Source organism: Megascapheus bottae, chromosome 9 (assembly GCF_031878675.1).
Source record: "Megascapheus bottae isolate mThoBot1 chromosome 9, mThoBot2.hap1, whole genome shotgun sequence".
Taxonomy (NCBI): Eukaryota; Metazoa; Chordata; class Mammalia; order Rodentia; family Geomyidae; genus Megascapheus; species Megascapheus bottae.
Genome location: NC_143517.1, coordinates 1,304,301 through 1,331,730, shown reverse-complemented (window position 1 = coordinate 1,331,730; position 27,430 = coordinate 1,304,301). Strand labels below are relative to the sequence as shown.

Sequence of the window (27,430 nt, the reverse complement as noted above, 5' to 3'; positions counted from 1 at the left end):
CACTATCACCCCAAATCCCTGCACTGGCTTAAATCTTACAGGAAACTTTGCCAGTGTGACACCAGGGACACTGAATTGCTATGCAGTTGTGGTTTGTTTGGCTTCCTCTGTATTTTTCTGTTGTGTTCTGACTGTCCTGTCACCTTTTTTGTGATACCTATCATTCTTCCTCTTTTTTGTCTCCAGAATAGTATCTCTGGTGTTACCCCAATTCTTCTCAAGCATAGTGTCCAAAAACAATTCTAATCTGTTTATTTGCACTGCCTCTTCCTTAACAATCTATCCTATACTTTGAATGTTCTCACCAATATCTGTCTCATTATCCTAACCCTGAATTATAGATATTTTGGCTTTTTTAATCATAAACTAAGTTCTCCAAAACTATGAACTCTCCCTAGGGAAAATATTCCCACAGACATCTACTTAGAATCGGAAGAGTCAGCAGAGATGATGCTTCATGGCTTACAAATGTCACCAATTCATTCATCCCCAAGTCCATAAAAGGAAGAAATTTACTCCCTCTTTGAAATTTTCAAGTGAAAGGTTTACTTGTGGAAGTAAACAGGGGATGGTTTATTTGAAGGAACAGTCTTTCAAATCCAATAGACTAGTATTCAGATTTTCAACTTAGTCGTTAGGTACGTGATTCAACTTCTTAACAACTTGTTTTGTCATCTGAAAAAGTAGAAAACACAATCACCCTGCAGACACGTAGAGAAATTTAAGATATTCTGACACTGAATACAAAGTCCTCTCCACCGGACAATAAAGGAACATAATGTAAGCCATGATCCATTTCTCCACTACTATTAGTTTTAGCCGGTTTTACTAAGTGCATGAGTAGCAAACTAGTGAGTTAATGTCTTTTTTCTCTTTTGTACTATTGGAAGGTGATAACATGGAGAAAGCACATCTTCCGGGTTTAAATCTTGGAGTATTTACTAGAAGGCCGGTGACTGCATGGTAGACTCCCGTCTCAATGTCCAGCAGCCAGAAACCACACTTAATACCATTAGAAAACAGGCCAGAGAGAAAGGAAATGACAAATACAATACTAATAAGCCAATTCAGCTAAGATGGAAGGCTGAACTGGGATGCCATGGTGGCTGGAGAAGAGCCAGGAGACAGGACACAGGATGTGAACATGGAGAGAAGTGGCATGGCATAATGCTGCCTAAGCTAGTCCAGGCCTAAATAGACTCAGGTCAGGGAGTAGGGTCACAGGAATTCCCAGTCCCAGGTACTGGACTGACAGGCCTAGTAACCTATCAGTCAAGCGTCCACCCCTGTCTCCAGGATTCGGGCGTCACCTTCCCTCAGACTTTACTGTCCATATGCTGAGCTTTCCTGTGGCAAGCAGAGCTTTCAGTCTGCATTCAGTGGATAGCATCTCTCACCTCTGGGCTTTTCATCACTGAGTGGAGAATTCCTTCACCCAGCCAGAGGCACCAGGGTAACTGCAAGAAATTAGTTAGGTTGGCTGGGAATTTGGCCTAGTGGTAAGAGTGCTTGCCTAGCATGCACAAAGACCAGGGTTCGATTCCTCAGCACTCCACATACATAGAAAAAGCCAGAAGTGATGCTGTGGCTCAAGTGGTAGAGTGCTAGCCTTGAGAAAGCCCAAGGACAATGCTCAGGCCCTGAGCTCAAGCCACAGGACTGGCAAAAAAAAAAAGAAATTAGTTAGGTTTGGTCTCCTTATTTCAGTATACTCTAACAATCATATAACTTGATGGAACCACTTCAAGAAGACCATGGGTAGATATCTAGGATATTTTGGGAGCTAAATCCATCTGGGGGCTATTTGCATGATGGATCAAGAAGCTTCCTAAGAAAGATTTCTTTAAGAAGGAAAGAAAGAAAGAGAGAAAGAAAGAAAGAAAGAAAGAAAGAAAGAAAGAAAGAAAAGAAAAGAAAAGAAAAGAAAGCTCCAAAGATATGGCTTAATCCAGTGAGTATAGTTCAACATATAACTTTCTTTGAACATATAGCACAGCACTTATATCTGGCTAATAAGGGAAAAAAAGAGGGCCATAAAAATCAAGTAGAAATAAAGCCACTTCATTGACTTCCCTGGGGACATTAAGGGCAGGTGCCCACTTTCTCTTATGCCTGATAATGTACCAAAACACAAAGCAAAGAAAATCTTGTAGGATCCACAGCTTAGGATATAGTCTAGGCTAGGAGAGCCCTTCTCATCACCTAAAACAAGCAATAAACCCAAAGGATACATGCAACACACTGAGATTCATCTTTTACATAAAACCTGGTGCCATGCTGGCCCATTTTGATCCTGCCTCATAATATGGCACTTCTAAGTCCAGGCACCATGACATCCTCAATACAAATTGACTATGTGTGCAATTGCTATAGAGCTGTGTAGATTATGCTACCACCGACAGCTAGGACCAACTGTGTTGTTGCATGCAAAGAATAAGTGAGGGAGAATGCTTAAGTCTGAAAGATTTTTTATTTTTTATTTTTTGCCAGTCCTGGGCTTGAGCTCAGGGGCTGAGCACTGTCCTTGGACTTTCTCAAGGCTAGAGCTCTACCACTTGAGCCTCAGCACCACTTCTGGCTTTTTTGTATGTATGTGGTACCGAGGAATCAAACCCCAGTCTTTGTGCATGCTAGGTAAGCACTCTACCACTAGGTCAAACTCCCAGCCCTGAAAAAGATTTTTAAAAATATACACAAATATGACCTCTCAAGCCTTTCTCAGAACCAAACAGCATGTTCTTGCAAAGCAAATTATTAGTTCCCAATAGCACCCCACATTACAGGAGTCTGTTCCCTTATTTGCATGGAGTGTCAATCTAAGCAGTAACATGCACAGCACTCTCCATGGTTGCTAGTGGCTAAGAAATATTTTCTCACATTACACAATTTTATTACTCTTATGTCAGTTAGAAGTTGACCTAAATACCACACAAGAATCATAACACCAATTCTGTTCTTCAGCAACTTGATAGACAGGGAATGCTAGGAGTGCGAATCAATGTATGGTTAGAAAAATATAAATACCATTGAAAGCCATCAGTTCACATCTGTAATTCTAGCTACTCAGGAGGCTGAGATACAGAGGATTGTGGTTCAAGGCCAAGCCAGCAAGAAAAGTCCACGAGATTCTATCTCCAAAATGAAAAGCAATGGTGGAAGTGTGGTTTATGTGGTAGAGGACTAGCCAAGAAAACAGGTCTTGGAAAACAAGGCCCAGGAGTTCAAACCCCAGTACCATCAAATAAAGGGTAACATTGATCAAGATGAACGTACTCATAAATTCACATGATGAACTGAAGTCTCTTTGTACAACTACTTAAATACAAATAAAATAAAACAAAAGGCAAAGAATATATGATTAGTTTTAAAGCCAAATTTAAATTTTAAGCAGTATATAAAATTGACATTTATATTTTGCATTTTGATTCTAACAGTAACTGTTTTAAAAGAAAATTTTCCAAAGATATGAAAATCAGGATGTCTTATAACTTTTACGTGTTTTAATTTATATTTCTAAAATTACATTTCTATTTTAATTTTTTATTTAATTTTATTGTCAAGGTTATGTACAGAGGGTTCATGGTTACATATACAAGGTAGTGAGTACATTTCCTGTCAAACATTGTACCCCCTCCCTCCATTTTAATGGTTTAGATCATCAATTGAACACAAACTATGTGAAAATCTTAATTATATCCATAAAATTAGTTAATTAAAATAAAGACAAAAGAAATAAATCTTGTCTGATAAATATGTAACAGATAACCTGTATATTTTATTATCCACTCAAACAGCTACAGAAGATTCATTTTATATATATCAATAGAATATAATGTGATAAACATAATACATGTAAGAGGTATGTAATGGATATACTATGTATTACATACATAAAAAATAAATTCATCTTTGGCGGGGCACGCTGGCACATGCCTGTAATCCTAGCTACTCAGGAGGTTGAGATGTAAGGATCAAGGTTCAAAGCCAGCCGGGGCACAAAAGGATCTGAGACTCATCGCCAATTAACCTCTAGAAAACAGGAAATGGGGCTTGGCTCAAGGATAGGGTGGTAGCCATGAGCTGAAGAGCTCAGGGACAGTGCCCAGACCAAGTTCAAGCCCCATGACCCACAAAAATAGATAGATAGATAGATAGATAGATAGATAGATAGATAGATAGATAGATAGATAGATAGATAGATACCTTTGATACTTTGCTTTTCACATAAAGCCCAGCTTTGCACAGTTTTATTTTGTGATTATGGACTTTTGCTAAGTTAAAAGGAGGATGGAATATACACATTTGATAATTGCTTATTAGTTTAAATTAGAACTTTAGATCTGACACAGTCAATGCTTGGATTTTTATAGGAAGCCTACATAGAGAGACCCTGGGACTACAAGCCCAGGTGAACTGAGCTCAAAAGCTCAGCAACCATACTGCCTCTAACTCCAGAACAGGAAACACATGGAAGCTCAGAGAATTAGTACCCATCTATGAGACAAGCGCTAGGGACCAGACCCTCAGGGAGAAATACAAGGATGAACTAGAACCCCTAAATTGTATGTAGAAATATATACTGAAAATGCTCGTGATCTTTTCTCTTCATCCTCCTCCTTCTATCCAAGACCATGGTGCCTACAGAAAGAAACAAAAGACCTCTCCATCCCAAACTCTCCAAGTAATATACTTTCCTTTTTTAAAGGTCAGTTGTGGGGCTTAAACTCGGGTCCTAGGCTCTGTCACTGAGCCTCTCTGCACCTAAGGCCATCACTCTACCACTTGAGCCATACTGCCACTTCCAGCTTTTTCTGCGTTATGTGTACATAAACCATGAAAGGGAGGATAGTTCTACATCTCTGAAGGTTGGCAATATTCCTCGCTATCTTCATCTACAGGGTGATCATCTCTTTGGAGATGATTTGGCATTTCTACTATCAAGCAAATGAAAATGAACTCCTGGGAATTATTCAGGTAAGATCCCCTTAGACACTAAAAATTCTAAAACAATAGTTTACAAAAAGCTTAGATAAAACTCAATGGCATCCCAAGAAAGATATTCTGTGGAGAAAGGATAGGCAAATATTCCTGCCAAAGTAAGGAGTTGGGGGGCCAGGAGTTTGGCCTAGTGGTAGATCTCTAGCCTTGAGAAGAAGAAGAACCCGAGGACAGTGCTCAGGCCCTGATTTCAAGGCCCACAACTGGCAAAAATAAATAAATAAAAGTAAAGAGTTTGGATCTAATGGCAAACCCAGAAATAGTAGACAATGAGAGACCTGTTTTTAATGCTCCCCCTGTCCCCTTGTCTTCCTGGATTAAAGGAAGCTCAGTTCCTTTTTCTGCTGTGCACTCTTTTAGTATACTGATGTATAGAAAAGAAAGGTTACAATTGTCTTTGACTGGTCATTCAATATTGTGGTCAGTACTACAGATTCCCTAGCAATCTGGATTAGGTTGTTCAGTTCTGTTGTTTGTGAGAAACCTGATCTAAAAGTACACTAAAACTATATACACCAAATGGATAGTTCCTTCCCTTATTGCTTTCTCAGTTACCCAATTCCCATACAAGTAAGTACCCTCAGCAGGTCAGGCCAGCCCTTTTCTGCTCACATGTTTTCTTTCCTCATAGGAGCTGAGAAACATGAACAACTGCAAATTAATTAGGCGATTATAATTCTGTAGAATATAATTTTACCTTAACATTTGAGTATTAAGTGTTCCAAATGAATTCAGAAATTTGCATCTTTATGACATCTCTGACTTCAGAGCTAGGAGTGACTATTGTAATTATTCTTTTTATTTGTAATTGACATACACATTTGCAGGGTATGGTTTGGTATTCTGATATATCCAGGAGTGGTTTTTCAATGATAATCTTAAAACTGAGGAAGCAGCTAGAGCTAGTGGCTCAAATAGATACTCAGGAGACTGAAATGTGAGGATTGCATTTCAAAGCCAGTCTGAGCAGAGAAGTACCCATGACACTCTTTTTTTTTTTTTCTTTTTGCCAGTGCTGGGCTTGAGCTCAGGGCCTGAGCACTGTCCTTGGACTTTCTCAAGGCTAGAGCTCTACCACTTGAGCCTCAGCACCATTTCCGGCTTTTGTCTATGTATGTGGTACCCGGGTCTTCGTGTATGCTAGGCAAGCACTTTAACCACTAGGCCAAACTCCTAGCCCACCCATGACACTCTTATCTCCAATGAACGACTCAAACACTGAAAGTGAAGCTGTGGCTCAAAGTGGTAGAAAGCTACCCTTAGGCAAAAGAGCTCAGGAACAGCACCCAGACTCTGAGTTCAAACCCCACTGAAGGATTGACCCCAAGCCTGTTTTCCCAGATGCTTATAAATACCAAGCAAGCCACCAAAGATGTGCAGACAGCCTGACTCCAGTAAGGCAATCTATCTAAGTCTGACTGTAAACATTCCACTGTGGGCCCAGCAGAAAAACCCCACCTCCTTTAACCTAGTGGCTTTTTCATTAACCTCTGCCTCCTTGCTCAGACCTCATAAAAACCCAGCTCCTGTCCCAGCTGTGACACACAGTCTCCAAGAAGGCTGTGGTCCTCACTGCTCTATCTCAATAAACAGTCCTCACCTGTGGAAGATTGTGTCTGATCTATTTTTTTCCTTTTTCCTCCATTTTCCTAATACCCACAATCAACTAAAAGACAAACAAACAAAACCTGAAGAAGCTTACAGACCATTTATGGAGCACTTTCATTGAAAAGGAATTCAAATCGCAAGGTTAAGAGGATGCTAAGTTTATGGTCAGTAAAACCAGGTAACAAGAAAGACAGGAGAATCTGGGCCAGAAGCCTGTAATCCTAGCTACTCCAGAGGTGGAGATCTGAGGATTGAGGTTCAAAGCCAGCCTGGGCACTAAAGTCCATGACTCTTATCTTCAGCCTTGAGCTGAAGAGCTCAGGGACAACACCCAGGCCCAGAGTTCAAGCTCCACAACCGACAAAAAAAGAGAGAGAGAGACAGGAGAGAAGCAGATACAAATTACAAATGATAGATTACTGTGGACATGAAAATAAACTTGTAATCCAGCTTGAAGGAGTCTATCCTGAGATAGAAAATAGAAACTTTGACTTCAAGTGGATGGCAATCTATTGCCCTACAACAGGAAATGTCACCTTAGGAAGTATATGTGCCTTACTGTTCTAGACCAAAAGAAATAATTATAAAGATAAAAGAAGAAAATAAGTTCTGGGAGTTTGACCTAGTGGTAGAGTTCTTGCCTAGCATGCACAAAGACTCAGGTTCAATACCTTGGTACCACATAGATAGAAAAAAGCTGGAAGTGGTGGTATGGCTCAAGTGGTAGAGCTCTAGCCTTGAGAAAACTCAAGGACAATGCGCAGGCCCTGACTTCAGTCCCCAGGACAGAAGAAGAAGAAGAAGAAGAAGAAGAAGAAGAAGAAGAAGAAGAAGAAGAAGAAGAAGAAGAAGAAGAAGAAGAAGAAGAAGAAGAAGAGGAGGGGGAGGGGGGAGGGAGGAGGGAGGAGGGAGGAAGGAGGAGGAAGAAGAGGGAGAGGAAGAAGGAGGAGGAAGGAGGAGGAGGAGGAGGAGGAGGAGGAGGAGGAGGAGGAGGCATGATCTATATGTGGATTCAGGCACACCCATCACAGGGGAGGTGGGGATCACCTTCCCCCAACATGAAGACAAGATGCCAGACCCTACCGTGAACTGTTGTAAGGTGAGAATTTTACAGAATATACAGAAGCCACTCTTTGCTTCTTCAAATCTTGGTGTCTTTATTAAAAGGCCAGTGAGCCAGGCACAGTGGCTCAAGCCTGTAATCCTAGCTACTCAGGAGGCTGAGATATGAGTATCAAGGTTCAAAGCCAGCCTGGGCACAAAAGGACCTGAGACTCTTATCTCCAATTAACCCCTAAAATATGGGAAGTGGGGCTTGGCTCAAGGGTAGGGTGGTAGCCTTGAGCTGAAGAGCTCAAGGACAGTGCCCAGGCCAAGTTCAAGCCCTATGACCCACAAAAAGTAAAAGGAAGGAAGGAAGGAAGGAAGGAAGGAAGGAAGGAAGGAAGGAAGGAAGGAAGGAAGAAAGAAGGAAAGAAAGAAAGAAGAAAAGGCCAGTAACTGCGTGGTGGACTCATGTCTCAAAGGCTAGTAGCCAGAAAACAGAAAACACACTCAGTACAGTAAGGAAGCAGGCTAGAGATACAGTCAAGAAACAGGCCAGAGATGAAACAACAAATACAATACCAGTAAGCCAGTTCAGCTCCGATGGAGAGCTGAACTGGGATGCCATGATGATGGGAGAACAGCCAGGAGACAGGACACAGGACTCAAACGTGGCAACACATGGCAATGGCTTCCTGGTGCCCAACATGATTCAGACTTAAATAGACCTCAGGGCAGGGTGCAGGGTCACAGGATGCTTCCAGTCCCAGGTACTAGACTGACAGGCCTAGTAATCTACCAGCCAAGTGCCCACCCCTGTCTCCAGGAATGCAGGCACCACCTGGGGGAGGGGGACCTTCCCTTCCCCACCAGGAGAACAAGAGCCAAGTCCCCAATCTCCATTTGTAAGGCTTTGTTTGCTCCTTAGCAGAGCCCTCCCAGCTCACCTTGAGGCTGGGCATCTGCATTTAATGCCTTTTCTCACCATTAGGCTTTTCAGCACCAAGTGGAGAATTCCCTCCCCCAGCCAGAGGTGCCAGGGTGGCTGAGAAGCCCTCAGCCCCCAACACCAGGGCTCACATGGCTGTGACTCAGTTTCCTTACTTAGGCTCAGTCACCTTATTTCATAACCATGCGACTGAAATTGTGCTGGCCAGCCCTAACCTCCCTACCTCAATGTGAGGACATATGCCTGTAATCACAGGGACTCAGGAGGCAGAGACAGGAGCATGACAGTTTGAGGTCATCTCAGGCAAAAACCTAGCAAGATCTCACCTCAAAAACAATGTAGATATGAGGAAGCTGAGGTAAGAACACTACGAGTTCAAGGCCCAGCCATGACCAGCAAGACCCTGTCTCAAAATAGTACCCAAAAGAAGGGAAGGGAAGGGAGAGGAGAGAAGGGAAGAGAAGGGGAGGGGTAGGAAGAGAAAAGAAAGGGAGAGAACAGGAGAGGGGGAAGGAATACAGCGCACACCAGGTAACAAGAGAATGGGTGGAATTAGAAGAGATTGGGAAGAATGGTCAAGGGAAATATTAATCAGGATACATTGTATTCATAAAAAGACATGTTGAAGTGAAACTTCTCTGTACTGTTGTACCATAACTCAGTCATGAGGCAACAGAGAAGCCACATTTTGAGAGGTCAAATTGGGGGTCTTTATTGGTGTTATGAGCATAAAGATGTGAAGGTATAACAGGGGGTAATGATGTGAAAACACTAACATAATGAATATGATGTGGAATAATGAATATGACATGAAAATACTAAATGAATATGATGAATACTAATATAATGAATATGATTAGAATGAAAAATAATGGGATGAAATACAGCTAAAATACTTAAAGAAGTATATCGTCGATGCCAACTTGTATCTAGAGTAAAACAGCAACACGACCCTGGGCACAACCAATCCAAAAGAGACTTTTTGGGGCCCTAACCAATCCGAATCAAGCAAGATTGGAGTTTGGGCCAGAGAGGAGCAGCCAAGGGCTGATATAAGCAAAGGACCCAAAATGAGGGGCAGCACTCCTGCTGGCCTTAACAAGACTGTGGTTCGAGGATGTTTGGCCTGCAGAAGCTGCTCCTTGCCCCAGAGGATCGACGAGGACTGAGACTCTTCATGCAACCCCGGAGCTCACACTGCAACAGGACTGGGAGCTGCATCCAACAACTGATGGATGGGCAGGCCTTGTTCAACTTCCGGACTAAAAGATGTCAGAGAGGTGAGTCCAGCAGGTGTGCTGGATAGGCAGGATAGAATTAGGCAAGTTAGGATGTAGCCACTGTTAACTCTGCTAAGCTATGTTAAATCAATAAACTATGTTGCATCATGTTACCTGCCTACTGGTGCATTACTGCACCTGCTCACGACAATTGGAGAGCAGGTATCTGCAAGTGGACTCCAGTCTCAAAGGCCTGCAGCCCAGTCCAGAGCACAAACAAAGCTTTTAAAGACAAAAGCCACAGATTTGGGTGGAGCACCCAAGGCCTTCTATGGGAAGTAGCTTAGGTACCAGCAGATCTTTCCATCTAGGGAAGTAGCCTTGGGGTCAGCTTAGACTTTCCATATAGAATTATACTTAAAGGCTACTCAGAAGCCAGTGAACCAAACCATTTCAGGGAAACTGAAGGCCAGCATTCTCTGCAGCAAAGATCTCCTGAGACTAAACAACATGATATCTGCAATTCAAGGAAGGTCCTCTTTTACCTCTAGGCTTTTCAGAGCTGGGTGGGAAGCCCCACCCCCCCACACACACACACACTCCCTACCCCCATACAACCAGCAAGGCACCAGGATGGCTGTGAGAAGTTACTTAGATCCAGTCTTTTTTACTTCAGTATTACTAAAAGATTTTTTTTCTGGTGTGCCAGTCCTTGAACTCAGAGCCAAAACCCTGTTCCTGCACTTTTTTCCTCGAGGATAGAGTTCTAACACTTAAGCACAGCTCTACTTCTGGCTTTCAAAATAAAATGGCGCTCATGATAGTGGACAAAAGGAGTTAATACGGAGAAGCAAATAAAATGTTCACTATATATATATATATATATAATATATATATATATATATATATATATATATATATATATATATATATAGTGGGCCAGGAGCCTCGTGGTAGAGTGCTTGCCTAGCATGCATAAAGCCCTGAGTTTGGTTCCTAGGTACCATATAGACAGAAAAAGCCAGAAGTGGTGCTGTGGCTCAAGTGGCAGAGTGTTAACCTTGAGTAAAACGTGTCAAGGACAGTACACAAACCCTGAGTTTGAGCCCCAGGACTGACAAAAAAAAAAATAGTGCTTAATTGTAAATAAGAGTCTCACAGACTTAAGTGGCAGGGCTGGCTTTGAACCTCTGTTCTCAGATCTCAGCCTCTTGAGTATCTACGATTGCTGGCATGAGCCACCACCACCTAGCTAAAGATCATTCGTTAAAAAGGAAAAAAACATAGCTCAAAAAAATAACTTTACTTTGTGCTCAACTCCTGAAAGCACCTGCTAGGCCAAAACCCCTCAGAATAAGTTGACCACTGTTTCCACTCCATCCTGTTTATTAAGATGGTTACTATAATTATCAAATAAGCTGTTTCTCAATAATTGAAAAAAAAGTTTGGGAGCACCACACATTTCATGTTTTGTTATGGAGATAAATGGAATCATGTATGTAAAGCAATTACCAAAATATCTAGTGTGGAATATGCACTTGTTAAATCTTTTATTATGACCCACTATGGCCATTAGTATAGCCATTCCACAGATAACACAAATATCCTCTTTGTTGTTGTTGTTGCTGCTGCTGGTGGTCTTTATTATCTATAAGTAATTGCCCAAATAGGCTTCAACTGAACATGTTAATTTCTCAATACAATGCATCTTGATTAATGTCACTCCATTATTCTCCCTCCCCTCTCCAGACCCCACCCATCCTCTCAAGTTACTTGTTTCCATTTTCACATAAGGGCATTGAATATTCACAATAGTTGCGCACATCTTCCTCCCTTCCTAATTCATCTAACCCTCTCCACTGGCATTCATTTTGTTAACAGTTACTTGTTCAAAAGCGTCACACCATGAGAATCTACCCCATGAAGACTCTCGTTTAGTCAATCTGTGTATATTGAAGTGTCCTTTCTTAAAGGCTGGCCAGGTGCAAGCAAGAACTATGGGTCCATGGGAGGTTACAAATTTTGACCGTTGAAAACTGAATTTTCCTGATTTCTCAAATTGGTTTTTTAAAGCAAAAGTTCCATGATACAATGGACCTGAAAGTTATGCCAGATCTGGCTCCTGCGCATCCTGAGCTTTCCTCTAGAAAACACTAGCTACCCCCTGCACAGGTGCACCACACAAGGCCTGGCCAACCATCCACCAGACCCATTCTGAACACATGTGGCAGAACTGCACAGCTGTTGCTGACTCAGAGGACTGAGCGTTCACATGGATGACCAGGGTTCCAAACTGGAAACCAACACATGCTTGTACCCCGAGTTGCCCTTTGAAATAAAGTTGTCCCACAGCCAACCCCTCCAGCCATCAGTTTCCAGCTGCACCCAAATGCTTTTCTAGGCTGACTCTTACACCAAGGTTATATTTGGGGACTCACTGATTATTTCCACCCTATCCTCTATAACCACACCCAGGTCCACATAGAATAAGGAGGAGCTGTAGAAAGGAGTTTGCAATTCAGAGAAGTGGCTTGGGACTGGCCTTGAAGGATGAGAAGAGTTAAGTGGCAGGGTGGGTGAGACTCCATTTGCCACACACTGGCTTCTGGTAGGCAGGCTCCATGGAGGACCTTCCAAACCAGGCTATAGGTTTGTTGTGGCTTCCTGTGCTGCTTCCTCCCATGGAGGTGAAGTAGGGGATTACTGTCCCACCTCACAGGCTTGTGTGGGAAGGAGGTAGAGTGAAGCTAAAATTCAGATCTTGTAACTCACCTCACATTGCAGCCCTGATCCCTGAGTCACACTAAGAGGATCACGCCTTTCAGGGTATCTTTGTAGACACAGCCTCGGTGCCATTTTGTGTATATACATGTGTCTGTCCTGGAGATTGAGACTGAGTGCTGTCCCTGAGCTTTTGTACTCAGGCCTAGCACTCACTCTGCAACTTGAGCTATGGCTCCCCACCTGGCTTGTTTTTGTTTTGTTGTTTTGTTAGAGTTGAGAGTCTCACAGACTTTCCTGTCCTGGGGGCTCCCACAATCCTCAGATCTTAGCCTCCTAAGTAATGAGGATTACATACGTGACCCACTGAGACCCCGCTAGTGCCGTGTTTTAATGACCAAGTTTCTGTCTAATGAAAGTAGAATTGATACCAAGCCAATAATTCAAACATTACAGATATTGTCAAGTATTTGACTTGAATTTCTTAAAAGAACTATGTATTTTAGCTAACATTGGTCTGACTTTCATAAGATTTTTATAGATCATGTTTTTAATCATCACACCTCTAAGTGATAGGTATTGAATTTGGAGGCTGAATGGAGTACCGATCTAACTTCTCAAAATTTTAAAGAAAAATCATAGGATACCTTGTCAAAAAAAGGTTGCTGCTTTACAAGAATTTCATATGTTTTCAGTCCTCAGACTGAACACACTATTAAGTTGTCCATTTGCATGCCACTTATGGTAAATGCTGCAGATGCAATCACCCAATTTTATAAAATTTTGAGCATCCACTGTATATCCTATCATGCTATCTGAATTTAAGTGCTTTCTCAACTTTGATGTTACTTTATTTAAAAAGAAAACTAACCTAGCTTTGAAGCAACCATAAAATTCATGAGTCAAATTCTTCTCCTTGAAGGAATTAAAGAGCACTAAGCCAAAAGAATCTTTCCCCCTGTATCTTCTGAAGAAACGAAACTATGTAGGAAACCTTCCTCTTCTCACCCTCATCAGAGAAGTCCTCCTTTCCTTCAGAGTGCGAGTGACTGGACTACAGGTCCCTGCACTCCTCTGTATGAGGAAAACACACGTTTCCATACCCAGAGACTTTGGTCCGCCTGAAATTCCAACGCAGGGATTACAGGATTCTAGAATGTTGATAGGAAATAGACCTGAGAGCCACATCAACTCATTGTATCAGTGTTAGGGAAGATGGGGAGCACACTTAGAGGAGGTACCATGACAGAATTGGTGAAGAGAGGCCATTTTTGGATATTTTGGACATTCTTTTAATTTGAATTAGAGGCCAGCCAGTGGAACCACCCTTGATCATTATTGGTCAAACATACCTACTACAAGACCCATCTGTGTACCTAGTTTTCCAGGTAAAGACTCTGCCCTCTGCCCTGCCATGTCCTCTGTGCAGGCATGCCCTTCCACACACCCTCCGTGGCCTAGGTTCAGCCTGTGCTCTCCTACCAAATCCCTTCCTTCAATCACCTCCCACACCAACTAATTACCAATCACCTATTTGTTTGTTTGTTTGTTTGGGGGGGGTTGTTGTTATTTTTTGTTTTTGTTTGTTTTTGTTTTGGGGGGGGTTGCCAGCCCTGGGCCTTGAACTCAGGGCCTAGGCACTGTCCTTAGACACTTTTGCTCAAGGCTAGCACTATGCCACTTGAGCCATAGCACCACTTCTGGCTTTTTCTGAGTATGTGGTACTGAGGAATCAAACCCAGGGTTTAGCACTCTACCACTAGGCTATGCTCCCAGCCCAGCCTCTCCCAGTTTTTATCTTGTCTTTCTTTCCACTCCTACAGAGTCTTACAAGAAAAAAATTACCCTGAGACCAAAGATGGAGACTACTTAGGAACTAAAAATAGTCTTGATAAACTTATTTAAAATGTGTAGGCAGAAAACATATCCACTTTTCAAGGGTCACTGCTTTCTGGACTACAGCAGTGTCAAATCCCAGCCAGAAGGGACCCAGGGTGTTCTGAGGTTTGGATTCCTTCCTTAGGAATTCAGTGGTCTCTGCCTCCACTCTATTAGATGACATTAGTTCACAATCCCAGAGGGCTAAGGCCAAGAATCCTTATCACAAGAATGTTTAACATCCCTTCAAACATTTTCTAACAGAGTTGAAAGGCATACATTTAAGAAAACGTAATATCCTTAAAAATCTTTAATACTCTGCTAAAATCTTTAATTATGAATAGACATCTCCAAGTAATCACCACACACACACACACACACACACACACACACACACACATTTCCAACATATATAGACAACTTCGTCTACATTCCTAGGTAACATGGGAGTCCCAGACCAAGATCACAAAATCAAACTCCTCTTGTCACTGCTCTGTGTAACTTCTACTATACTCCCAGATTTTCAAAAATATGTTAAGAACCTCCAGATACATACTCAAGGACTCAAGCTAGAGAGTAGTGACTTAATTATTTCGATTTTCAGATTTTCCACTGTGTAACAGTTCTATTGTTCATGTCATTAGTTGCTAGGGGTTCAGTTTTTATGACTCAGCTTGTCACCCTCCCATTGCTTCCTTGTGGAGGGCTCTCCCTGCTTTCCCACAAGCTCACAGCTCTCTCGCATGTACCATGCCTCGGCTGCTTTGCTCACAGCAACAGTCTCCCTGCACTTCTCCCAGTGGACGCGACTCATTCCTTGTAGCTCATCTCAAAGCCTTTTACCACAAAGCTAAGTTTTCTTACTTCTCTGTCTGATTATATTTCCTCCTTTTATAAACCTTCCAAACGTTATCTCTTCTTAGAAATAATCATATTCTGATCTGTATTGTAGTATTAATGTATTATCTCTAAAGGTTGTGGACTCTTAGAGAACAGGAGGTATTTATTACTCACATTTGAATTTCTTTTTTTTTTTTTTCTGTCATGGGGCTTGAACTCTGGCCTGGATGTGTCCCTGAGCTCTTTAGCTCCAGGATACCACTCTACCCTTGAGCCACAGCGCCACTTCCCATTTTCTAGTGGTTATTTGGACTGGCTTTGAACCTCTATCCTCTGATCTCAGCCCCTAAGTAGCTAGGATCAGAGGTGTGAGCCACCATGCTCAGCCCACACATTTGAATTTCAAAAGGACTCTAGTTCAGTATTTTTACATGGGCCAGGAGTTTGGCCTAGTGGTAGAGTGTTTGCCTAGCATGCATGAAGACCAGGGTTCAATTCCTCTGTACCACATACATAGAAAAAGCCGGAAGTGGTGCTGAGGCTCAAGTGGTAGAGCTCTAGCCTTGAGAAAGTCCAAGGACAGTGCTCAAGCCCTGAGCTCAAGCCCAAGACTGGCAAATATATATTTACATGGAAAATGACCCTTAAATGTTATTGATTAATTATTAATCATTTGTTGCCACTCATGCCTGGAGAACTGGAATTTTCCCACTACATCCCATAAGCATGTACAGGGCAAAATACCCAGTTGCATTTTCTTAGGACTTTAAAGCTGTCAATCACAGTTACAGGGGTTGCCAGTCATTGAAAATTTCTAGAAAACATAAGATACAGTAACAAATTTTTCAATCCTATTCACCTCATCTATATTTACTTAACTATAATAAATCCATAGAACGTCAAACCAATGTCCACAGAAGCCTGAGACTTTACACACATGCTTTGCTTTGTCTGCTATTGATTCCTAGTCAAACAAAATCCCTGTCATGTGGACTAAGTTGTTTTTATATGAACCTTTTACTATGACAGGCAGATTGTTCTTTCCATTATTGTTGCTAGCCAGCACTAATGGCTTATGCTGCTTGGGAGATCTGAAGAGCAAAGTCAGCCTGGGAATAAAAGTACGATAGACTCATCTCCAGTAAACCACTCAGAAGAAGCTGGAAGTGACACTGTGGCTTAAGTGGTAGAGTGATAGCTTTGAGCAAAAGAATCTCAAGGACAGCATCCAGGCTATGAATTCAAGCCCCAGGACTGGCAATGTATATATACACAGACACACACACACACATATATATATATATATACTGGTTCCTCCCCTCAAATACCCTAGGTATCAACAGATATGTATTTAGATGCCTTTCTCTACTTCCCACCAATACTAATCAAGGAGGCCTCATCTCTCTCATACTCATGCCCCTAACATCCACAGTAATATAATGGCTAGCACATGGCACATACCTAATAAATATTGGATGAAGAAAAATAAATAACATACTAAACTCCATTTTAATCAACTAGTTTTTTTGTGTGTTTTTTTGTTTTTTTTTTTGCCAGTCCTGGGCTTGAGCTCAGGGCCTGAGCAATGTCCTTGGACTTTCTCAAGGCTAGAGGTCTACCACTTGAGCCTCAGCACCACTTCCGGCTTTTTTTTTTTTCTAAGTATGTGGTACCAAGGAATCGAACCCGGGTCTTCATGCATGCTAGGCAAGCACTTTAACCACTAGGCCAAACTCCTGGCCTAATCAACTAGTCTTAAAAAGCATTGAACTCTCAGACTTGGATATCCAACACTTACTGCTTGCAGATATCTCCAGACCCATGGAAGTGTCCTGGAACTTCCCTCCCACAGAGCGTTGGCCCACTCTTCTGGGAGGCATCACATGTAGGCCACAGCATTCAGTAAAATCACATTTACTCTTTTCTTGTCTGTGTATATGTGTGTGTCCATGCATGTTGCTGAGCTTTATTTATTCTCAAGGCTAACACTCTACCACTCGAGCCACAGCTGCACTTCTGGATTGATTGATTGATTGATTTACTAGTTAATTGGACCTAAGAGTCTCCCAGACTTCAAACCAAGATCCTCAGGTCTCAGCTTCCTGAGTAGCTAGGCTTACAGGAGTGATTACCGTCACCTGGCTCCCCTTTCACTCTAGGGCTTTACTTTCAGCACTCGTGTTTTCCTCATTTAAATATCACCCAGCATTTCAGCAGACCTAAACAGTATTACAGAGTCATTTACATTAAGATCTATGGTCAAGTCCAATCATATAAGTGTGAAATATGCATGTTCTCCATATCAGGAAAATAAGACAAGACAATTTGATTAAGGCAGTAGGTTCTAGGACCCACAATGGAAGCAATTGCTAACCCAGAATTCCCAAGGAGCCCAGCAAACAACCCCAGTGGAGTCATAGATAAATGAAGAGTACTCAGAAAGTTAGACCTACTAAAACCTAACACGTTTCAGAGAGGCAGTCAACTCGCATTCATTTAGAAGTCTTGCTAGGCGTGGTGGCTCACACCTGTAATCCTAGCTACTCAGGAGGCTGAGATCTGAGGATCAAAGTTCAAAGCCAGCACAGGCACAAACGGCCCTGAGACTCTTATCTCCAATTAACCCTTAGAAAATGGGAAGTGGGGCTTGACGTAAGGGTAGGGTGGTAGCCTTGAGCTGAAGAGCCCAGGCCGAGTTCAAGCTCCATGACCCACACAAAAAAGAAAAAGTCACAGTCCTTTCTGAAGTATAACACAATAAAAGTAATTTTAACCCAGTTTGAATGTATACTATCAAAACGAAAAGGCCTAAAGTAATGTGTGTTCAATTAGTGTAAACTTGAGGGGCGTCCAAACTTTAGTAAGAGACTACCCTTGCACCAGAAAGGTATGTAAGAGATTTCACCAACAACAATGAGAAGAAAAACCGCAAGAACCTCATCATTATTGCATTGCTTTTTTTTTATAGGGCTACTTCTAAAACTCAAAACTATACACTTGCACACATGCTCATATAATGAGCTCTTTATACAATCCAGCCAAAATTCTTGGCTCCCCAAGAGAGCTTTTTGTGGAATGCAATACAGAAAGACCCAGGAGACTCTATAAGGCCTTTGATGAAGGAACAAAACAAGACCACTGGCACCAACTCCTCACAGCTCTGAAGGAAATGTGTCCCTTTCAGAAAAAAAAGTAGCCTGTTGAAAGACTGTCCTCTCCAAAGTGTAGTATAACTTAAAGAAGAGGAATGGCTGCCAAGTTGTTGATGGGTTCAGGTACTCTTTACCCTCATTAAACAGCCTTCCCTGGAAACTAAAGATCTCAGCTGTATTTTACAGAGGAGGGTAGTGTTTACAGTGGTGTAAAGCATAGCTTGGAGCCATAGAGCACCCCAGAACCCAGCATTACAACTCAACTGTTTATTGACTGTCATTTCAGCTAGAACAACAACCAAACAAGCCAATCTGAGCTGCCCCATGCATGCTCCATTAAGTCAGGAACAGATTGTCCTACTGAGGTGAGCCTACACCACCTCTAAGGGAAAGAGAAAATGGAGGGACAGAAGCACAATAATGTACAGACTTCACAAGCAGAATGCAAGTCAGTCATGCAGGACTCCTGGACCAATACAACATGCCAGTACTGGAGGAAAGGGCAGGTGAGAAATCCCTGGCACAATCACCTCTGGATTGAAGTTCAGGGAACTTTACCTTGACTCAAACCTGCTAGGCTTAATCACAGGCAACTGGGCCTCACATAGAAAAAGCCAGAAGTGGTGCTGTGGCTCAAGTGGTAGAGTTCTAGCCTTGAGAAAGTCCAAGGACAGTGTTCATGCCCCAAGTTCAAGGCCCAGGACTGGCCAAAAAAAAAAAAAAAAAAAAAGTCTTGTAACTTCTCTTCTTTGTTGAAGTAATGGTTTACACTGATGAATTTTTTTTTCATATCAAACTGGCCTTGTATACCTTGGTATAATTATTTTTATTTTAACGTATTTATTTTATTTATTTTTTTTTGTATGGGTCATGGGACTTGAGCTTAGCCTAGGTGCTGTCCCTGAGCTCTTCAGCTCAAGGCTACCACCCTACCCTTGAGCCATGCTCTACTTCCTGTTTTCTAGAGGTTAGATGGAGATAGGAGGTTCAGGTCCTTTTGTGCCCAGGCTGGCTATAAACCTTGATCCTCAGATCTCAGCCTCCTGAGTAGCTAGGATTACTGGCATGAGCCACCATGCCTGGCTATTTTATTTGATTTTTAACTCCCAATACTTTGTTGAGGAATTTTTTTTTTGTTAATCCTGGGCTTGGACTCAGGGCCGGAGCACTATCCTTGGGTTCTTCTTCTCAAGGCTAGAGCTCTACCACTTGAGCCTCAGCACCATATCTGGCTTTTTTCTATATATGTGGTTCCGAGGAATTGAACCCGAGTCTTCGTGCATGTTAGGCAAGCACTCTACCACTAAGCCAAATTCCCGACTCCCCTTTTTTTGTAGGTCATGGGACTTGAACTCTGGGCCTAGGCATTGTCCCTGAGCTCTTCAGCTCAAGGCTACCTCCTACCCCTGGAGCCATAGCGCCATTTCTGATTTTCTAAGTGGTTAATTGGTAGATAAGAGTCTCCTGTTCTTTAATGCCCAGGCTGGCTTTGAGCCAAGGTGCTCAGATCTCAGCCTCCTGAGTAGCTAGGATTAAGGTGTGAGCCACCGCACCTACTTGATCTGTGTTTCTAATAATGAATTCAGCTATTTGTTCTTGCAGTTCTATTAGTTTCTGCCTCCCATATTTTGATGCTCTGTACTTAGGTATGCATGCACATTAAAGAATACTATAGCTTTCTGGGCATGTTGGTACATACCTAAGGTATGGAAAGGTAACACAAATTATCTCAAGTTTGACTCTAGCCTGGGACACATAGTAATACCTAACCTCAAATACAAAAGTATAATTTTCATTTTCCTAACCTCTTTATTTTCTGAAATTAATGTAGCTATGTAGGTCTCTGCCCAGTATGTTGACATAGCATATCCTTTTTGTCATATCTCCTGTTTGTTCTTTTATTCCTAACCCACAGATGTTTTTATATGCAAAGTGCAATTATTTTTCCATACATTTTTATTGTAATTAATAGAAGGGTTACATTATATTCACCAGATAGAGGGTGCATTACTTCACAAACATTGATACCCTTTCTCATGTCTTGGTCCCCATTTCCCTCCCCTCACTCCCACCCCCTCATCTTGTTTTCCCACCTTCTCTATCCAATTTCAAATAACCAAATATGCATATATTCAATATATCAGATAACAAGGTGAAATACTGTAACAATATAAGATAACCAAAGGACAGCAAAAGAAATGAGAGATAACATAGTACATTAAGGACAACAATCACTCAATGCATGGCTTTTGTTTCTATACCCTGGAGGTCCTTTCATTTAGCATCATACTATATGGCCTTATGTATCTAGGCTTTGCTCTATTGCAAATTTCTGCTAGGAGAGCCCAAGGTTTCTACTGATTATGACAAATGAGGGAAACCATTGAGCCTATGTTCCTTTGAGTCTGGCTAACTTCACTTAATATGATTTTTTCTAAGTCTTTCCATTTCCTTACAAATGGGGCGATGTCATTCTTTCTGACAGCAGCATAGAATTCCATTGTGTATAAATACCACATCTTGTTGATCCACTCATCAACTGAGGGGCATCTGGGTTGGGTTCCATATCATTGTTATGGTAAATAGTGCTGCAATGAACATCATTGTGCTAGTGGCTTTAGTATGTCCTTGTTTCTGGACTACTGAGTAAATGCCAAGAAGTGGAATTCTGGGTCATAGGAAAGCTCTATGTTTAGTCTTTTGAGGAACTGCCATACTGCTTTCCATAATGGTTGAACGAGTTTGCACTCCTACCAACAGTGTAGTAGTGATCCCTCCTGGCCACATCCCCTCCAGCATCTGTTAGTAGATTTCTTGATCCTGGCCATTCTAACTGGAGTTAGGTGGAATCTTAGAGTTGTTTTGATTTGCATTTCTTTTATGGCCAGAGATGTCGAGCATTTCTCCATGTGTCTATAGGCCATTGTTATTTCTTCTTCAGAGAAGACTCTCTTTAAGTCTTTGGCTCATCTTTTAAGGAGATGGTTGTTTCTTTGGAGATTAGTTTTGGAGTGATTCAATTTTTGGAGCTGTTGATATATTTTAGATATGAGGCCTTTGTCCATTGTATGGTTAGTGAAGATCTTCTCCCACTCCGTAGACTTTCTAGTTAATTTGCTAGCTATGTCCTTTGCCGTACAAAAGCTCTGCAGTTTAATGTAGTCCCACTTATCCAGACTTTCTCTGATTTGCTGTGTTTCTTGGTCCTTATTAAAGTTTCAACCTGTGCCAAGGAAACCTAGTGTATCTCCTATTCTTTCTTGTAAAGTTTTCAGTGTATTTGCTTTTACCTTGATGTCTTTGATCCATTTGGAGTTAGTCCTGGTGCAGGGTGACAAAGAAGGCTCCAAAAAAAAAAATACTGATCCTGGAACCTGAACTTAAGATTTGGGCACTGGCTTTGAACTTTTTTACTCAAGGCTAGCACTCTACCACTTCAGCTACCATTCCACCTCTGGCTTTTTTGGTGGTTACTTGGAGCTAAGAGTCTCACAGACTTTCTTTCCCAGGGTGGCTTTGAATTTAGATCCTCAGATATCAGCCTCCTGAGTAACTAGCATTATAGGCATAAGCCACCAACCCCAGCTTAAAGTAGGATTCTTATGGACATTAATAGGTCTTGGGCCAGGAGCGTAGCCTAGTAGCAGAGTGCCTGCCTAGCATGCACAAAGCCCTGAGTTCAATTCCTTGGTACCACATACACAGAAAAAGCAAGAAGTGGTGCGTGGCTCAAGTGGTTAAGCGCTAGCCTTGAGAAAACTCAAGGACAACTCAGGCCCTGAGTTCAAGCCTCAGGACCGACAAAGCAAAAACAAAATAGTTAGGTCTGTGTTTCTTACCCACTCTGACAGCTATGCTTTTAGTCTATATTCACATTTAAAGACATCACTGATATATTTGGTTGAACATGGGCTTTTTAGATTTATTGCTCTCATTCTGTTTCTTTTTTTGTTTTTGTTTTGTTTTGCCTTCCACTCCATTTTCTGAGCACTTTCTTGGGCGTCCTCATTTCATACTGTCCAATTGTCTCTAATCTCTTGTCATGTAAAATGTACTTTGAAAAACATTTTTGGTGATTTCCTTGGAGTTTACAGCTTATTATATAAGGTTACATTTGAACATTACTTAATGGGTTTGTTCAATTGCCTTACAATTCAGTGTTCTCCAGCTTTCCCTCACAATCCTTACCATTTGGCATCACTAATCTCCATTATCCACAAGCCATAACCACTCAGTATGTTCTTATCATTGTCCTGTGCAAAATACTATCTGTGGTCAATGAAGAATAAGACAAATAAAATACCTCATTCTTTTTTTCCATATATTTTTATTGTAATTGTAATTGATAGAAGGGTTACATTATATTCACCAGATAGAAGGTGCATTACTTCACAAACTAATGTATCTCATCCTTGCCTTTATTTTTTCCCTAGTGTTTTTTCTTTTGGATACATATGAATTTGTATATATTCATGTTCCTTCTCACCAAAGAATTTCTGTCTATATGTCTTGCAAGACAGGGTTACTGGGGGGAAAAAATCACATGCTGGCTGCTGGTGGCTCATACCTGTACTCCTAGCAACTCAAGGGGCTGAGATCCAAGGATTGAAGCTCAAAGCCTTCCCAGGCAGAAAAGTCCATTAAGAGTCTTATTTCCTGCACTAGGGTTCCTTGGCACAGATTTAAACTTTCTTTCTTTTTTTTTTTTTTTTTGCCAGTCCTGGGCTTGAGCTCAAGGCCTGAGCACTGTCCTTGGACTTTCTCAAGGTTAGAGCTCTACCACTTGAGCCTCAGCACCATATCTGTCTTTTTTCTATATATAAGGTACGGAGGAATTGAACCCAAGTCTTGGTGCATGCTAGGCAAGCACTCTACCACTAGGCCAAACTCCCGGCCCCAGATTTAAACTTTCTTAATAAAAGCCCATAAACACAACAAATTAAAGTTTGGCAAATTAAACTTCAGAGCTTCTGTATGGCAAAGCATATACCTAGCAAGATAAATAGAAAGCCCACAGAGTGGGAGAAGATCTTCACTAGCCATACAACAGACAAGGGCCTCATATCTAAAATATATCTACAGCTCGAAAAATTGTATCTCTCAAAAACAAATCCTCAAGAAACAACCATATCATTGAAAGGTGAACTAAAGACTAAAGAGATACTTCTCTGAAGAGGAAGTAAAAATGGCCTATAGACACATGAAGAAATGCTCGACATCTCTGGCCATAAAAGAAATGCAAGTCAAAACAACTCCAGTTAGAATGACCATTGTCAAGAAATCTAATAACAGATGCTGGTGGGGATGTGGCCAGAAGGGAATGCTACCACACTGTTGATGAGAGTGTAAACTTGCTTAACCACTCTGGAAAGCAGTATGGCAGTTCCTCAAAAGACTAAACATAGAGCTCCCCTATGACCCAGCAATTCTACTCCTGAGCATTTACCCAAATATCCAGAAACAAGGGCATACTAAATCTACTAGCACAACCACGTTCATTGCAGCACTATTTACCATAGCAAAGATATGGAACCAACCCAGATGCCCCTCAGTAGAGAATTGTAGTAACAAGATATGGTATTTATATACAATGGAATTCTATGCTGCCATCAGAAAGAAGGATATCGCATTTGTAAGGAAATGGAAAGACTTGGAAAAAGAACATATTAAGTAAAGTAAGCCAGACCCTAAGAAACAGAGTTCATGGTTTCTCTTAGCAGAGGATCACAATAGCTTAAAACCTAGATGTATATGGCCATATAGGATGAGGCCAAGTGAAATGAACTCTAGAATAGGGAAACAAGAAGTTTAACTTTTTGATTGTTGTTCTTAATGTACTAGGTGAAGTTGTTTCTTTTCTCTTTTTCCCCTTAATGGTTAATCTCATGTTATTACTATAACAGACTTTGCTACCTAGAAAGTTGTATATAAGTTTATTTTTTTATTTGAAATAAGGAAGGGGGAAAACAAGATGATTGGGAGGGGTGGGGGCGAAGGAAAATGTTCAAGAAGTAATGTATCCACTACCTAATACATGCAACTTTAACCCCTCTATATGTTACTCCATAATAAAATAAAATTAAAAATAAAATAAAATAGAAAAATATATTTTTAAAAAAAGAGTCATATCTCCAGTTAAGCACCAAAAAATGAGAAGTAGAGCTATGTCTCAAGTGGTAGAGTGCTGGTCTTGAGCAAAAAAAACCTCAAGGACAGCATCCAGGCCCTGAGTTTAAGCTCTAGGACTGGTACAAAAATAAATAAATTCAGAGGAGGGCAGGAAGGGAAGGAAGGGAAAGGAAAGGAAGGGAGAAAGAGAGAAAGAGAGAGAGAGAGAGAGAGAGAGAGAGAGAGAGAGAGAGAGAGAGAGAGAGAGAGAGAGAGAGAGAGAGAGACACGAGGGAGGGAAGGAGGGAGGGAGGGAGGGAGGGAAGGAGGGAGGGAGGAAGGGAAATAAATTCTATATGATCTGAAAACACCTTTATTTCTCCTTTACCTCTGAAGGATTTCACTAAAGGCAGAATTCTAGCTTGATCTTTGGGGAAGTTTTCTTTCAAAACTTTAAATGTTAACACTTCACTATATATTCAGTTATTGGTTGAATATTTTCTCTAGAAACTAGATGTAATCCTGACAATTGCTTTTTATTTCCTCCCATTTTTTTCTCTTTGCATGACTTTCTGCAGTTTGAATACAATATACATAGGTGTTATTTTTATTATTTATCCTGTTTTATGTTCTCTGAGCTTCCTAAACCTTTACTTTTGAAAATTCTAAGCCACTGTTACTTTTCTTTTCTGGTGGTGGGGCTTTACTCAAGGCCTGGGCTCTGTTCTTAAGCTTTTCTGCTCAAGGCTAGCACTCTACCACATTGAGCCACAGTGCTACTTCCTGTTGTCTAGTGGTTAATTGGAGATAAGAATCATAAAGACTTCCCAGGCTGGCTTCAAACAGCAATCCTTGGGACTCAGCCTCCTAAATAGCTGGGCTTACAGGACTGAGGCACAGGCTCTGATATTTCAGACCAGTATTTTCTTTTTTTTTTTTTTTTTTTTTTTTATGCCAGTCCTGGGCTTGAGCTCAAGGCCTGGGCACTGTCCTTGGACTTTCTCAAGGCCAGAGCTCTACCACTTGAGCCTCAGCACCACTTCCGGCTTTTTTCTATGTATGTGGTACCGAGGAATCAAACCCGGGTCTTCATGCATGCTAGGCAAGCACTTTAACCACTAGGCCAAACTTCCGGCCCGAGACCAGTATTTTCTTATGCATGTCACAACTTTTGTAATTTTCCCACAATTCTAGATGTTCTGTTACTTTTTTCTCTCAGGAAGTTTCTACTGATACATATTCAAGCTTACTGATCCTTTCCTTGAGCATATCCAGTCTACCAATAAATTATCAAAAGGTGTTTTTCATTTTAGTTACAATGCCTTTGAGCTTTCATTTTTGTTTACAATATCTTTTGTATGCTAGTTATAATTTTAAATGCCAGTCTGATAATTCTAAAATCTCTGCCATATCTGAATCTGTCCTACAGCTTGTGTTATTTTATATGTTGCTGCACTTAGCAAGGTTTATTAGTTTTGTTTGAAACTATTGATCTATAAATTAGGTCAGAGGGTAGAAATGTCCTCAAGCACCCTTGTTTCTGCCTCCTTTGTTGTCTTTGGGCTCTTCTAGAGTTTTCTGTACACTTTCTTTTTCTTTTTTTTTTTTTTTCAGTACTGGGGAATGAACCCAAGACTTCACCCATGATAATTAGGTGTACTACCACTTAAACTATACTCCTGTTTTTATCTTGGTTTTGCTATAGCATCTCACTGCTAACTTGACTGGAGCTGGCTTTGAGCTCATCACCCTCCTGCCTTTGCTTCCTGAGTAACTGGGATTATAAGCATGCACACCATGCACAGTTCTAGAAACGCTCTAAGTAATATCTTAAGAACTGTACTGCATCCAGCTGGGTAGAGGGGTTCACGCTTCTAATCCTAGCTACTCAGGAGGCTGAGATCTGAGGATCGAGGTTCAAAGCTAGCCTAGGCACTAAAGAAATGTGAGATCTTACCTCCAATTAATCACTAGACAATGGGAAGTGGGGCTGTGGCTCAAGGGCAGGGCAGTGGACTTGAGCTGAAGAGCTCAGAGACAACACCCAGGCCCAGAATTCAAGCCCCATGACCTACTGAAAAAAAAAAAGAAGTATAACTCTTTTCAGGTACAATCTGGTGAGGAGACAAATTCATTCTACAATCTTTGTGAGCTTTCAGGGCTTGTTTGGTTTTTGTTTTTCAGGATTTGGGAGAGGGAAGCTGTCCTGGGATTTAAATTCAGAAACTTGTTTTTCCCCCAGTAAGTGCTTTACCACTGAGCCACACCTCCAGTCTAAGTCTGTTTTTCAGTATGCCTGATATCAGAAAGGTTGTGGTCTGAACAAATATATCCATTGTTTTTGTCCTTAGGTGAAACTGACATGCTAAATGAGCCAACATGTGTTATTTCTTCCATGTTGAAGCCTAGAGGTGGCTGGAATTAGATATTTCTCTTCTCTAACTCAGTTAGTCTGTGATAGAAATGCCTTCTTTCTGATTGCAGACCTTTGTTAAAGAATAAACAAGCATTTTGTCATATTTCAAGATGATTATTCTTCCTTTCTCCATGCCAGAAGCACAAAGATTTTATTCCTGCTTCACTCTGAGAAACTGAACAGCAAAACCCAAAAATGTAGAAAACTATTGTGTGAGTTTTTAACTCTCCACAGTGTCTACTCTGGCCCCCAGCAATTCAGTTTCGTGTTAGTTAAGTGCTAGTTCCAACAGTGAGTGGGCCTGAGCTTCTGCTCCCATTAAGTGGTATATGTTAAAAATGTATACAGAAATCCTAAAGGAAAGAGGTAATAACTCTGAATACATCCAACTCTGAAATTAGGTTCATAAAAAAACCTCAAATGAAATGAACTGAAGGAAAGAGAGAGAATTGGAACACAGTTCAGAGCAAATGTCCAAAAAACAAGCCATAATTAT

The 27,430-nt window shown here is 41.3% G+C and overlaps 1 long non-coding RNA gene across 1 annotated transcript; it reads left to right on the top strand.

The window, feature by feature from the left end:
* The first annotated feature begins 13,757 nt into the window (after positions 1 to 13,757).
* Positions 13,758 to 26,996, top strand: LOC150058683 (uncharacterized). Its single transcript, XR_016536547.1, has 3 exons — positions 13,758 to 13,928; positions 26,703 to 26,759; positions 26,870 to 26,996. It is a non-coding gene; the product is annotated as an uncharacterized LOC150058683 (long non-coding RNA).
* The last annotated feature ends 434 nt before the right edge of the window (positions 26,997 to 27,430 follow it).